The sequence below is a fragment of the Petaurus breviceps genome, unplaced genomic scaffold (assembly GCF_028583685.1).
Source record: "Petaurus breviceps papuanus isolate PSGF00001 unplaced genomic scaffold, PetGlider_PUasm1.0 688, whole genome shotgun sequence".
In the NCBI taxonomy this organism is placed as follows: domain Eukaryota; kingdom Metazoa; phylum Chordata; class Mammalia; order Diprotodontia; family Petauridae; genus Petaurus; species Petaurus breviceps.
This window is the reverse complement of record NW_027186457.1, coordinates 12,430,796-12,445,579: the sequence shown is the minus strand read 5'-3', so window position 1 is coordinate 12,445,579 and position 14,784 is coordinate 12,430,796. Positions and strand designations below refer to the sequence as shown.

Sequence of the window (14,784 nt, the reverse complement as noted above, 5' to 3'; positions counted from 1 at the left end):
TAAAACACGTAAATAGTAAGGTAACAGAGTCACAATGTGAATTCAGGTTCTCAAACTCTAAATATATTACCTCTTTTCTTACACCACCCTGCCTTCCCCAGGACAATTAGTGGCAGAAAGAAGATAAGAATTCATACAAGATTATAGATTCAGAGTGAAAAGGGACCTCTGTGGTAATTTAGTCCAGACCATTTATTTTACCGTTGAGGAAATGTGGGGGACAGGGAGCTCAGTCCGCTTAAGTGAATTGTTCCAGGTGACCTAGATAATAAAGAAGTTGACCAATCGTTCTGTTAATCAGGATGCCTTTTCTAGACTCAAAGTCCTATACTTTTTCCCATGACTTGCTTCATAGGAGAAATACTTCAGCTATTATTTCAAGGTCATTCGCCAATTATAATAACCCCAGATCATTTTTACCAAACATATCCTAAAGCAAAACACTTGCTCAACTCTACTTAAAATGGGACTATGTATGATGTGGTTGTTCCCCTCCAACAATGCAGATTATAGCCCATCTATGCCTGCTTATTTTGTGTGACCTTTATCCCCGTCCTCCCCCACAAAGTTCACCACAGGGGATAACCCCAAAGTAGAGACTTTCCCTCCTTTCTCCTGAACTCTCCCTTTTAAGAAACCATGAAGTATGAAGAAAAACAACTCCTTATACTACTTCCTGGAAAATTGGGAGGACTTTGAATATATTTGGTACAGTTAGAAAGACATTGGGTCTCATAGGGTTAATATTTCTGACGGGGAAAAATTACTTAGAAGTTTCTGGTCCTTAGTTCCCTACCTCTTCCAAATTAGGGTCTGGAAAAGACTTCGTCCCAAGTGCTATATTTGGATTCTGAATTACTTCCCATGACGAAACTCGTGACTTACCATGACAAGGAAAGACTCTTGGGTCTTAGAAGTTTCTTTGAAAGTATTAAAAAGTTTCTCCTATGGCTTTTGACTAAGATAACATCTTACTAAAGTTGCTGCTCATAACTGGGAAAGAAATCTTTAGCGCTTAAAATATGTATAAGACCCCATGCATATATCATGTATAATAGATATTTAAAGTGGATATTCTGTTAGGGCCATAGTCCAGAATGAAATTATTCATTTACCTATAGCCAGGAAGTAGTCATAAAGTGGAATAATGTACAGGAAATCACAACTCAGATGATTTATTATGCTCTAAAAAAAAATAATGCTAACTCTGTGCAGTTGTTTTGTATCAACAAGGCAGACCTAGCTAGTCAAGAGTTTGGGCCAGAAAGTTTTGTTTATAAGCTGTGTAATTGAGATTGTAAACCCCTGGGGCAAGGACCGTGTTCTTGCACGTACAATATAGAACTGAGCGTGTTTTTGGTGCCCAACCAAGGAAATAAGAAGGTACTGGTAAGGGTTGAGATTTTTTTCAGGGCGGGGGTAGGGGGAGGAAAGGGCACTGAGGGTGTTTTCATAATTCTGTCTCATGGTCAATTACATTTTCAGAGTTCACTTGAATCCAGTCCACTCAATTTTTCATCTCTTTAAATGTAAAAATGGCTAAAGCTTTAATTTTTTATTTGCTTTTTCAAATAGAAGTCCAATTGTTTCATTAAGGCAATATAATCCACCCTTGTTTCTAAAACTCTTGGGCTAAACAAACAATACCCCACCCATGCCAGAGGAAACAGCCTCAACACCTGTGATTGGTACATTTGCACAATAGATGTTTTAAAGGGATAATTTCATCCCTTCACAAAAGTTACCTTTAAATTTTTTTTTCCTCCAATGCTATGAAGTTACCTCATGACTTATCTGTCACTTTCAGGTCTGTCAAAAATCGATGCTGGAGCAGGAAATCTGGGAGCTTTAAGCATTGAACCTCTATGTCCATAAGATTTAATAGAACTCTACCCAGTCAAGTGAGACAGGGAAGTTACAAGACTGAGAAAATGAAAGCCTTGTTTTTTTATTTTCTAGGCAAACGTAGATACCCTCACGTTTTGAGAATTTTGAGTTTGAATGAACTTTAGAGGTCATCTAGTCTGACTCCCCCTTCCCAGCTCCCATTTTTCAAATGAGGAAACTGAGCAAACTTGCTCAAGGCCACAGAGGTAGTAACAGTTAGCAGTTTGTGTCGAACCCAGTAATCCTATAGACTTTTGCAAACACTGAGGAAAATGTCTGACCAGTCAGCCTTAGCTCTGCAAGTCCACAAATGCTCAGAGAGAATTGCTGACTCTGAGGAATAAGGCCTCATGAGGGCCTCTGTTTAAAGTGGAAACAGGCAGCTTCTGATTCCTGTGCCTGAATGTAATAAAGCAATGATTTTTAAAACAAAACCAGTCCCAACCCCTAACACAAAACCTAACACAACCAGCAGACAGCCCCTTTGCAGAGACCAAAGGCCTGAGGGATGAAGAGTCAACAATGGAAGGCAATTAGCAATAAATGAGCAGAGAAAGCCTTGTTTGGTTTCAGCCCAGAGACTGGTTGACACAGAAACTCCCGGAGAACAATTCCCAGGACTAGGGGAGGCAGGTCCACAATGCACCAAGGCTACAAGCTCTGGTCACTTGTGTTAGCTGTCCAAAGTCCAAAGATTCAAAAGCAGAATTTGTGAGCTTGCCCCACACTACACGAGTAGAGTCTCAGTCCAAACCCCGAGGCTCATTCAGGGCCTTCAGAGAATCTTCTAATAATAAAGGAGAGAGTAAAGGAATACTGAACATTAGATAACTAATCAAGGCTTTTTTGGGGAGGAGAGAGGGGGGCAGGGTGGGGAGTCAAGAAAGTAAAAAAAAAAAAATCTAAGCCAATTAAAAAATACAGAGATTGCAGCAATATAGCAAAAAGGCTGGATTTTCAGATGTTCCCAGCTGTGCTTTTACAGTAACACATACACTGAGACGTTCATGGTCAAGTCTTACCTCCAGCCCTTGCTGACTTGGCCAAAATCTTACAGCCTGGAAGAAAACAGCATTTGAGGGAGAAATGGAATTCTAAAAATATCATCTCAGAAAATGGGGGAGGAGAAGGGAAAAAAAACCAAACAGACCCAAAACTATCTACCATTACTCTAATGAGAGCTAATTGCCAAGAAAGAGTAAAGATTTACTACGATGCTGCTTTCAAGTCATAACCTCTCCAGACATTAGCTTCTTCATCTGTAACATGAGACTTAGATGACCTCCGATGTCCCTCTAAAATCTGTTCCTCTGATTCTGGTACCAACCTTGTTACCTCCTGTTAACACCTTGTTAAACTGAATAGGCTCCAGGTTTATTTTCCATGCTTAACAAATTAATGTTTCCTACTTTCACATGTAAATTTTTGGGGAAAAGTTTTTAAAAATTTGTCATCTCTTTCCAATTTAGATTTATATGTCCTTCAGGAACTTCTGGGTTTACCGACATTTGTTATTAATAATTCAGATATTCCAGCAACATATTCAGATACCAGGGCTTCTGCTAATAGACTGAAATACACTTAATCTGTTAGCCAATTTCCTAAAAGTTTCCCTGCCTCCTCCATGATCAATGGCATTCCCCCTCTTACCTATCCTTCAAAGCTAATTATTCTTTCTTTTTTTCCTTTGTTTTTTCAAAGTGGAAACAAATAGAACCTGGTCATCTTTCAATGGATTTCATTGACAGCACTTTTCTGTCTGCCTCTTTATCCTCTTTATCCTCCAGACTTCTGATTATTTTTAACCCAGGCTGCTTCTGTATTCTTCCTTTTTAGAAGTCTATTACTGCTACAAATACCACTGCTCCCTTCCAGTGCTTTCCTTGAATACCATACCTGGGAATCATCAGTCTATCCCAGGGCCACCTGAATCCCTTCCTTCTCCTCTCCTCCAAAGGCCAGTGCCGACCTTATCTTGAAGTAGATAGGATGCACCTGGGAAAAAGAGGTTCGAATTTCCAGAAAAGTCCCCAACAGGTAGACGTAAGCATTTTCTGCTACTTAAAATGTCTCTTTTGAGTGTCATTTACCTCCCATTTGTTGATATTCTCACCTATTGAAATGACTGAAATCAGAAGGCCTGACCAAAACCTATCAGTGTAGGTAGATATGTTCCACCACCCTCAATTCCCCGCCCACCCCCCCCATACAGAATGTAATCTCTTTAAGGGCCTGGACTATTTGGCTTGTTTTCCTATCTCCAGCGCCAAACACCGTGTCTTGCATATAGTAGGCACTCAATAAATATTAATTGAATTTAATTTGTTAAATTGAATTCTCTATATCTAAGAAAGAACCTTAACATCTCCCCAAAATAACAAAGGAATCTGTAAACTATCCTTTCATTAATAACTGTCAACTAGGGGCTCTGAACCCCAGGTCCATGAGCTCATTTTATGAATTTGTGTATTTAAAAAAAATTATAATGGCATTTCAATATTATTGGTCTTTTTTGTAATTCTACATATTTTATTTTATGTGTTTAAGAACATTATTCAGCAAAGGTGTCCACAGGATTTGCCAGACCTCCCAAGGGGACCGTGCCACAAAAAAAAAAAAAGGGATCCCAGTATATAGAAAGTCACTCCTGGGATTCCTTATAGAGGGGGAGAGATAAGCTGAAAGCTGTATTGCAATCAATAAGTCAGCCCCAGCTAATAACCCCCACGTGACGATGAATCAGCCAGGCCAACACAGTGGCAGCAGCTGTCAAGACATAGTTTTACACCATCCCTACCCAGCAGGCTCACAGACTGTGTTTATGGAAGGCTCCCCTGAGCCTGCAGAGTCAAGTTAAGACTCATCCTCCTCCACAGTCCTCTACCCCCGCTCTCTAGCTGCCTATTCTCCATCTCCTTGTGTTTTGTCCAGGCCTGTCCCCTGACTGTTGGCATTGTTCATCCTCTGCATTCTTCGGTATACTGCCTGGCCCTCGTGGCCTAATAGCAACCCCCCCCCCCCCAAATGATCACCCTTTCCTCTTTCAAATTCCTTCCCCCAGGTAGTCTCACTTTTGCAGACTGTCTTTCAATAAGTTACCAGGCTCCTCCTTTTGCCCTAAGAAAGGTTCCCCCCCATCCTCCAAGAAGAATTGAAAAGGAGGAGAAAAAAGTCATTGCCCCTCTGGGATTTTACCATATTCTAAGTTGGTGGCTTTTGTTTTTCCTCTCTCAATGAACATAGAAGGCCTTCCAGCCGGGACTCTATATCATCCTCTTGAGCTGGCAAAGGTGAACATGATTGTTAGGCCTCAAAAAGGACAGGAGCTTAGATGTGATATGAGTTTGGGGAAGGTTAAGAAATACTAAGAATCCTAGCATATTGGAGATGAAAGGGGCTCAGGGTCCCTTTCCTTTATAGAGGATTTCTTTGGTTCCCACAGGCTAAGTGTGGGGCTATTTTTTGTTTTATTATTTTAGACAATAGTGAAACTCCTGACATTTTTTCTATATTTGAATTGGTAGCTAGGAGTGGGTCAGTTCAGGGCTTTAACAGGATCTCTCTATAGGCCTCCAATGGCAGCTGATATTTGGGGTGTCCAAGCCTCTTACAACAAGAAAACACATAAAAGAAACAGACCACAAAGGGAAAAGATGTATGAGTTATGGATCAAAAGAGCAATCCTTCCAGTCAGAGACATACTTGTGCTAACGTAATCCAACAAGCACAAGGGCCTGGGAACAGGCTTTGATTTAATGATGCCCACAGAACTTTCTGGGAACATCCAGCAGGGAAGGGAGAAGACCCATAGTCAGCACTCTGGCATTTCAAAGGCAAAAATCACCTTTAAAAAGCAAACCCCCCTCGAGTGCATCATGAATTCATTCTAGCCCTGTGTTTCTCAACCTCAGGTATGCTCAAGATGGCAGCAATTTTATAGACATTATTGGCATGCTAGGCCTATTGGTTTGGAGTTCAGCAATGATATTGGCAGCTCTTGGCCCATTTGGAGTCACGCTGTCTGAGGAAGCCCAGGAGAAGAAGAGGCAGAGTCCCAAGTAGCAATTTCAGAAGCATGGCATGCATGAGCACAGGTACACACACACACACACACACACACACACACACACACACACACACACACACACACACACACACACACACCCCTCCCCCCCACACCACCACCACCCAAGGGCAGTCTTCAATATAACAGAGTCCAATGACCTAGCAAAAATCATGAAAAATATTCAAAAATAGAGGCCATCTATAAAATGGGCACATATCAGTTAGAATATGAAGCCTTTCATTTGAATTCAGAGGACTTGGGTCTATGATATGGTGGCTTCTTTTTCTTGCTAGCTGACTGTGGTAGTTATATACAATCTAAGATCAGTTTTCCAAGATATAAAATGTGTGATGATATTTTCCCTCTCAACCTCACAAGGCTGTTGTAAAGAGAATGCTTTGTAAGTGATAAAACACCAAATAAACTATTTTTATGTATACAAGGATATATGCTTATTGTCCTTTGGGCCATATGCATAAGCATGCTTTTTTACAGATAAGGCATATTTCCCCTCAAATGTTCAGTTCAGTCTTGGTTAAATGTGGAGAAACATTTTGGACCATTCAAAATGAAAATGATCAATCAGTAAATATTTACTAAGCACTTTCTCTGGACCAGACACTGTGCTAGGCACTATAGGTATAAAGACAAAAATGAAACAGTCCTTACTCTCAAGGAATTTATGTTCTATCACCAGATTTTGTCACTAAACTTTGAAAGAAGATGATTCATAATGTAACTGTCAGATTACCTCTGACAAATGAAAAAAAGAATAAATTCATCTATGAAGTGAAAAACAAAACTGAACACTGCGTAATTATCATGAGCAAGCTTGTCCCTGAAGAGGAAATGAAAAAAAAATGTACCTCCTTCCCTTTGGAGATGTGGAGGACTAAGGGCATATGAAGCCTTGCATAGATGGTAAGATTTAGTTGATGTGATGATTAGATTTGCCTATCTGATTTTTTTTCCTTAAAAAAAATTTTTTTCTCATAAGAGATGGCTTGATGAATAAGGGGGAGGGGAGAATAGATATGTTTGGAAATGAAGGTGGTACAAAAAACCAAAAGATAGTAATGATTTTTTTAAATTAAAAAATAAAATAAAATAAATTCAGCTTTGAGAATTTAGCTTTGGATGATGCTGAAAACTGATGTTTCTCAAATCAGATACTATATGTGTAACCTGCTCAAGGAAACCAATTCCCATTGGCCTCCCAACCATCATCAGCAAAACATTCTGAACAAACGGCTGTAATGTCTATAAAAGGACCTGATTGTTAATAACGGAGAACATAAAAGCTTTAACAAGAAGGGCATTGCTGTCAGTCAAGCTAGGAGGAATTAGTAATATATCCAGAAAACCACTAGCAGAAAACAACATTTGTCTCAAAGCACTGAGGTTTCAATAAAACCTGAACATAACTTCATTTGGCAAAAGTGCCTGGTCAATCAGTCAGTCAGTCAACAGGCGTTTATTTGGCATCCATGTAAGACACCAGGGATACAAGAAAGGCAAAAGGCAGCCACTTTAGGAAAAAAAAAATTCCTTTCACATGAACCAGAAAGGTAACATTTTAAAAATACCACAGAATTTTAGAACTAAAAGCAATCTTAAAGATTATCTTGTCCAAGTCCCTCTTTTGGCAGATAGGGAAAATGAGGTCCAGAAAGGCACAGCAAATGAGCAGAAGAGGTCTTGTGATCCCAAATCCAGCCATCCTTCCACTATGCCACGCCCATAATATTTCAAGACTTGAGTGGTCCAGGGCAAGATAAGTTCCCTGATCTGAACTGGATGAGGTCTCATCTCCTTTTCAATCTAAATCTAGATTTAAATGCCAGAATTCTCCTGCAAAATATTCTAAAGCAATACCCCAGGAATTTCCTGCAGATCCCCCCCCAAAAGCCCCTGCTTCTCTGGATCCCCAAGAATTAGAGAGCTAGAATTCTATTCTAGATGAATGTTACGATAGCATACTGAATGAGAACTGCAGTGTCTTCCGTTACAGTGGAGCCTGTGCTAAAGCTGATCATGGGCATTGGAGGGGACAATGGAACCCGTATTGTGTAGTAGTCCCAAAGTCACGTTAGAAAATTGGCTTCTGAAGCCTAGGTCCACCTCCCCCCACGGCCTAGATCTGAAATACTAAAGATTAAACAAATAAACAAACAAAAAAGCTTTCCTGTGTGAACATCTATCAAAACGAACTACTTTTACACATTTGAATATTCAAAAACTATTATTAAGCATTCTTTTTCCCAGGGGAAATGCATAGCAGGAATCTGACACATCCATAAATGTGTATGCTCCATGTTAAGCATGGTTTAATGCTAAATTCAATCCAATAAGTATTTATTTCATGTCTGATATGTATCAGGCATAGCTCTGGGTTCTGAGAATACAACAGTCCTTGCTCTCAGTGAGTGTAACAGTCTATTGGGAGGAAACTACACATACCACAGAAAAGTATGAAAGCACAAAAATATATACGAGTTCATGCAGAGCAATTTCAGGCACAGGGAAAGAGCACTAACAAATCAGGGAAGGCTTCATGGAAGAAGTGGTGCTTTGAAGGAAGTCATATGAGGTGGAGGTGAGGAAGGAGATCATTTAAGGAATGGAGTCAACGTAAGAGAAAGGTATTAGACTCTCTCTCCTAGCTCCTTTTCTCCAAACCAAGTAAGAAAGAGAACTCTTGTGTGATGATACCACTATACTATCTACCAGCAAAACTAATAAATAGGAGTGGTCTTGGCAGACAGACAATACTCTACAACACCATTAAGGGCATCCACATTGGTATCCCTCCAGAACAGATGCCCCAGATTTTCTGCAAGGCAGAAAACTTGGAAAGAATTTTTTTCCTCCTCCAAAAAAGGAAGAATACTACATATTATCCTCATAGAAAATCATAAATTCAGCCATCTGCGATGAATTATTATTATTTTTATTATACTCTCTCAGTTATACCTACTCTGTCCTGACCTTCAAAACACCTTAGCCATAAAAGGGTTGGGGGAGAGAAACAGAGAGCTAAGGTCTGACCTTCTAAATAATAGAAGCTTATTTTCTAAAAGAAATCACCTTCATCTTGGGGAATAATTGCCACCCATTACAATTGACAGGAAGCTTTTCTAGCATCCTGGAAAGCCAGTAATTATTATTATGAGTTGAGAGGTTAAGAAAAGCTCTAGGCTTTGTTGTAGGTGGCCATCTAAAACAGAAGGGCAAGCACAAAGGCCAAAATACAACAAAGAAATCAAGAAGAGTCATTCTGGATTACTCGATTACCTTTTTTCCATCCAGTATTTGTTTTATGTTAATTATAATGGTACTATTTATTCCCCATCACACACATATGGCTTTCTACCTCTTTTAAATTTCTTAAACATCATCCTGAGCAGAAACCCAACAGAACATTGACTTTGTAATCAGTCTAGAAACATCTCAAAGGAGGCAAATCAATGACATAGTAATGCCCACTTGTTTTAAGTTAAAAATAAAAAGGCTCAACCTTCCCTATGAATCCTGGGAAATATCTCATGAAACTGATCAGGCTTTCTTTTAATGGTGAAACATTTTTTATTGTATTTATCTAATCCTGTAATTGAGGTTCAAAAGGGTTAATTAATACTAGCCTATCAAAATAGCAGACATAGTAGTTGTAATCTTGTTGAATAGCAATGATGTTTTAATTACAAATGCAGGGTTCATTATTTGTTCCAGAGTAAGCTACAATGCACTATATATGCTAGGGAAATTGGTCCTGTGACTCGTGCTAAAACAAATGGACATTCGCTGCAATTGTGCTGCTGTTCCTAGTTCCTTTCAGTTTGTGATTCTCTGCTTGAGTCGGCAATGCACAAAATGTACTTAGTCATTTTAAAGTCAAGGGTAAGAAAAGAAAATGGCTTCCGAGCAGTACAGATTTTTTTTTTTTAAGCTTTGCAGGAAAGAGATTTCAAGCTCAGGCTCAGAGAACGGAGCCATGGGGAAATGAATCATGTTCTAATTGCAATCAGCCTGAAAGATTTCTCACAAAACATCGAAACCTACTTCCAAAAGGACATTTAGCCCACACAGGTCTGATTTTTACATACACTGCCAAGACATGTTAACCGGGCTCTATGAATAAAGCCATTCTTGACTAAGATAGCTGTGAATCTCCATGGTCTCCATCCACATCATAGGGAGGCGTCAGGTTCATCTTCACCTTTCCTTCCCAAGCATCCTGACAAAAACATGTGCTGTGTTCACTTGGGGGTAAGGGTTCTATTTGGGTTCTTGTCTCCTGAAAGCTCTGTGGTTCCCTTTGTGCTAAATAAAGTGATTGTAGGGGGAGGAATCCCAGGCAGAAGCATATTCTGATTCTCAGGATGTCTGAAATGTGCCTTTCATATTAGAGGTACTGGTGCACTAGTGATAATGAAACTATACCTTTATACACAAACGTTGGCCAGCAGCTCCGAGCAGGTTATAAAGAAAACCCCACTTTTGACAGTAATGAGTACAGAGATGGAAAAAACCCTTCAGCCTTCAAGCTTTTGGCATACATGCAGCTTCTGAGGCAAAGGGCATGGGTTTTTAGGGTCAAGAAACCGCCTGGAAATCTCAAAACTAGATCATCCTTCTTTTGGAAAAGGAACGAAAAGAACTGTAAAATTCCTATTTCATATTTGCATCAAAAAAATTTAATGGGCTTTTTTGCATATTTATTATTGCATTTTTAAACAGGGCTTGGTTGCCAAGGAAACAGGTTCTGGCCCAGTATTAATTTGGAACTAAAATATATTTGAGAAGTTGTGCTCAAAGGAAAGAGCCTGTAATAATTCATCTGAGAAGGGACTAGAATTTAGGCTTTACGTAACCATAGCTGTTTATTCCCTAGTCCTTAGTTACTTTTTTATGAAATAATCCATTACAGTAGGTCACCAAGACTTGGTTTCAGCTGACAGGGCCATCTATATCTTTTCTCTTTCCTCCATTGAAAAATCTACTCTCCACAGCCTAAAAATTTAAAGAAAAAAAAACCCACATAATGTGCTCATTTCTGCACATTTAACAAAACTACCTTTATTGTCCTCTTTTACATAGTACGTTTAAAGTCCGTTTTGGAAAATTTAAATATTTTTCATTTCCCTTATTTTAACTTGTTTGCGTATTTTGACATTTTCACCAGAAACCCAATAATTTTCAGATTCGGTTTAAAATGAGATTGAATGAAAAGCCTTTTCAAAAATTCCTTTGTTAACTAAATAGCGCCACACCTTTCCTACGCGATTATTTTCAAGGATGGAATCTTTTTACTTTTACAGCAAAATCTGTTTACAAGTTTAAAAAAAATAACAACAACTATGTCAAAAGGAAAGGCTGCCCAATTTAAGTTGCTAAGGAAAAAAAGCCACTAGTTCACTGTTGTTCCAAAAGCCATAGTCTACCCCATTCCTATGCTTGCCACATTGGCTTGAGAAATCTATAAAACATGCAAATTTCAACCTACCTGCAATTTCAACCTCCCTCAATGCCGAGCCAGCATGGCACCACACTCTGCCATCTTTATGTAAAGCGATGGAGACCAACTGAACTCCCCGTCTTCTTGCTCACAATTTTTAGATGCAGTTGTCAAAAAATCATACGGAGAACAGCTTGAATGTACTGTGATCACGAGAACTGAATTTATCAATAGGGAAACAGGATGCGTGGGGGGATGTCTTCATCCAAGATTTCTCCGAAGCTGCAACCAAGGAGGTGGGTTTGTTGGATTTTTTTCCTCGCTCCTCTGAGAGTTGGAAAGCCTGGAGCTGACCACTGCAAAGGCCACTTGTCACATTTGCTGAAAATCAACCTTATGGCTACCAGGGCTGAAAATCTAAATTTGAGAACCGGAGCCCCATCGACACACACACAAAGTGTGCTGTACAAGAGTTAAAAATAGAATTGACGTGCCTCCTACCTGCATAATAAAGATGTAAGTTTCAAATGCTCTAATTTGATATTCACATTAATTAACGATACAACATTCATTATTTAAATGACAGCAAATGCAGGAAGAAAAGGGTGACACCATCTGGAAGCAGTTTTTTGGTTGTTGGGTTTTTTGTTTTTGTTTTTTGGAGATTTTGCTTTAAAAGGGGAGGAGGGGGGGAATGAAACTCTATTTTGAATGTGATGACAAGCAAGCAGCCAGCAGCAAATGAAAACAGAACTGAAAGGTGATGCTTAAATATCTCAGCCCTTACAGAAGCAAAAACAAGTCTTCCCTACCAGATGATACGGCAAACACAGCATTTACATACTCACATTTGAAATACTAGGCAACGTATAATGAATTCTATACACAGCATGCACACAGCACCAGCAATGTTAATCCTGCCTGCCCTTTTCGGCTGTCAGGGGGAAGATACATACTGCAGCATAGCTCTAGGAAAGGAGGAGGCAAGAGACCGCTCACCTTAAATGCAGTATCTGATTAATGTTGTAAGTGACATTGCATATCAGCTACAGTCTTGGTTCAACTGGGTAGGAGGGAACAAAGAAAAATGTCATCAACTGGTGATGCAAGATGAATCCAATCACTAAACACCGCTTGGTAAACTCCAAATTCTGCAACCACACAGTGGTAGGCATTTCAAACCTTTTTCCAAGCGGCTGGATCTTCCTGCTTCTGAGAATAAAACAATCCTTTTGCTAATGAAGAAAGACTGGCAAGCACACTGTAATATCCTCTTCTTGAAGAAAGAATTCAGACAGTATGTATTTGGTCCTGGGTGTGTTTCATAGATTGTGAATGTTAAACCTTAGAATTAAAAAAAATGTTAAAGCTAGCATAGTCATTAGATAGTCATTTTAATGGATGGTGGAGCATCTCGACATCATTTTGCAGAATCCTTAATGGTACTGATAGGATTGTAGAAGGATGGGGTCTCGGTGCATGATCAGCTGTTTCTGTCTGAGCAATGTGCTGCTAACCACAACACAAGCAGTGTAAATATATCTGCTAAATATATCATCTAAATATGTAGAGGTGGCAGGTACTCTCTTGCACAGAATTTTGTTGAAATATGAATAGTTTGGTTTCATTTAGGAGCACAATAAAATATAGTAAAGGAAAATGTATTTTGTGCTGGGTTCTTTTCAATTTACGGCAGGCTATTATGAAAGCAAGCCTACAGGATATTGACCTACATATAACACACAGACTTGCAGTGTGCCATAGACTGTCAGAGCAAGGGAAGGCAACAATGATTATTTTTCTCTCCTCCTCCCCCCCCCCGAAAAAAATTAAATTGAAAGCCCCAACTCACAACTGCAAATTCCAGAAGGCTAGGGTACATACTGTACGTGAAGAAACCATGTTATGCTGGGATGCAATCTTTCTTTGTTTTTCTCCGAGGCTTTTCTTAGCTAAGATTAGACAGTGACATCATTGAAGTCAATGCCGGCACCAAGGTGCTAGAATCTTTAGGGCTGACATGTTTTTGGAACATTACGTCTCATCTGTCCAAATACCCAATTTTATACCACCATCTTTGTCGACATCTCTCCTCCCCACCGCACCCCACCACACCCCCTGGTCTTCAAGATTAATGGAATCTGCTTGGACTGAGTATAATAAAGTAGGACTGTCTTCTATAAAGATTGCAAAAAGCAAATACTAGGAAATTAAATTTTGTAAATAAAATAAAAATTTCAAGGATCTTTCCACATCCTACTATTTATCCCTTCCCCTCAAGAAACACAAGCACACGCACACACACACGCGTGTACACACACACACACACACACACACACACACACACACACACCCCCACACACAAACAAAAAAAAAAAAAAAAAAAAGCTTAAAAATTACCAGATAGAAAGGACTGCTTATTCAGGGGTTTTGAAGACATACCTAACAAGCAAATAGTTTTCTACATCTCCACTGTCACCATGTCCCCAAAGAGCCAAACAGCCTAGCTTACAGGAGATGCTCCCCCAAGACTATGCATGGTCAGATAAAGAACTGAAAGTGCTTAATTTATTATGTTGTAAAAAGAAAGGAGTCTCTTATTTTTAAGGAAATAGAACAGACTCTTCTTCCTCCTCTTTGCTAAGCCACAAAGAAACAACACCCTCCCCCAGCCTTAGAACCTGGAAAAAAGCCAGGGCATTAACAAAAATATGCTACGAAGCTGATTTTGAATATGTGCTATTTATTTGGTTTTTGTCTGCTTACTCCTCTTCCCTTCCCACTCCCATCCCCACCTCCCCCCACCCCAAAGAAGCTTTTGTTTATGTACTGCACCTTTGGATAAACCAGAGTTAATTTTGCTTAAGGATGAGAAAAATGGGCAGTTTCTTGAATTGAGAATCACTTTTCTTCAGTAGCCTCTGTCTTCTCAAAGAACTAGATAACAACAATCATGTCATCTAAACAGTCAAGCTCACTGGAAAAATCTTTCAAAGAAAAGAAACCTATTAAAAACTCAGGTGCCAGATTTCACAACTAGGTTCCTTCTTTCCTTCCTTCCTTTTTTCCATCCTCTTTCCTTCCCTGAAGCTTCAATGATTTTAATATATGGAAGTAACCAATACTCACTGAGGTCATATACTTTAAAAAGCCAGGAATTAGGTCATCCAAATAGGCATACCTTAACCATGTAGATTTTCTTGCCCAGTGGAGCACATATCTCACATTCAACTAGTTCCGCAACAAATGACTCTCTGACAAAAACCATTAGCTACTGGCTTCATGTCTACTGGTAGAACCTTGTTCTCCCTTCCCTCTCCCCCACCCCCGAAGGGAAGAGAGAGAGAGAGAGAGAGAGAGAGAGAGAGAGAGAGAG

General features: G+C 39.5%; 1 protein-coding gene across 12 annotated transcripts in view; it reads right to left on the bottom strand.

Annotated features, from left to right (window-relative positions):
• Nucleotides 1-14,784, bottom strand: part of ZBTB38 (zinc finger and BTB domain containing 38) — a 91,459-nt gene that overhangs the window by 46,760 nt on the left and 29,915 nt on the right. For 2 of the 12 annotated variants that reach the window (XM_069104637.1, XM_069104640.1), the window contains exons 3-4: nt 12,408-12,471; nt 11,457-11,909 (exon numbers count right to left, since the gene is read on the bottom strand). The exons of 8 other annotated variants lie outside the window; for them this stretch is intronic. The gene's annotated coding sequence lies outside the window, so the exon portion shown is untranslated. Of the gene's footprint in view, nt 1-3,783; nt 3,883-11,456; nt 11,910-12,407; nt 12,472-14,784 lie in introns of all 12 variants that reach the window. 2 more of the 12 variants (XM_069104645.1, XM_069104639.1) reach the window with 1 other exon arrangement.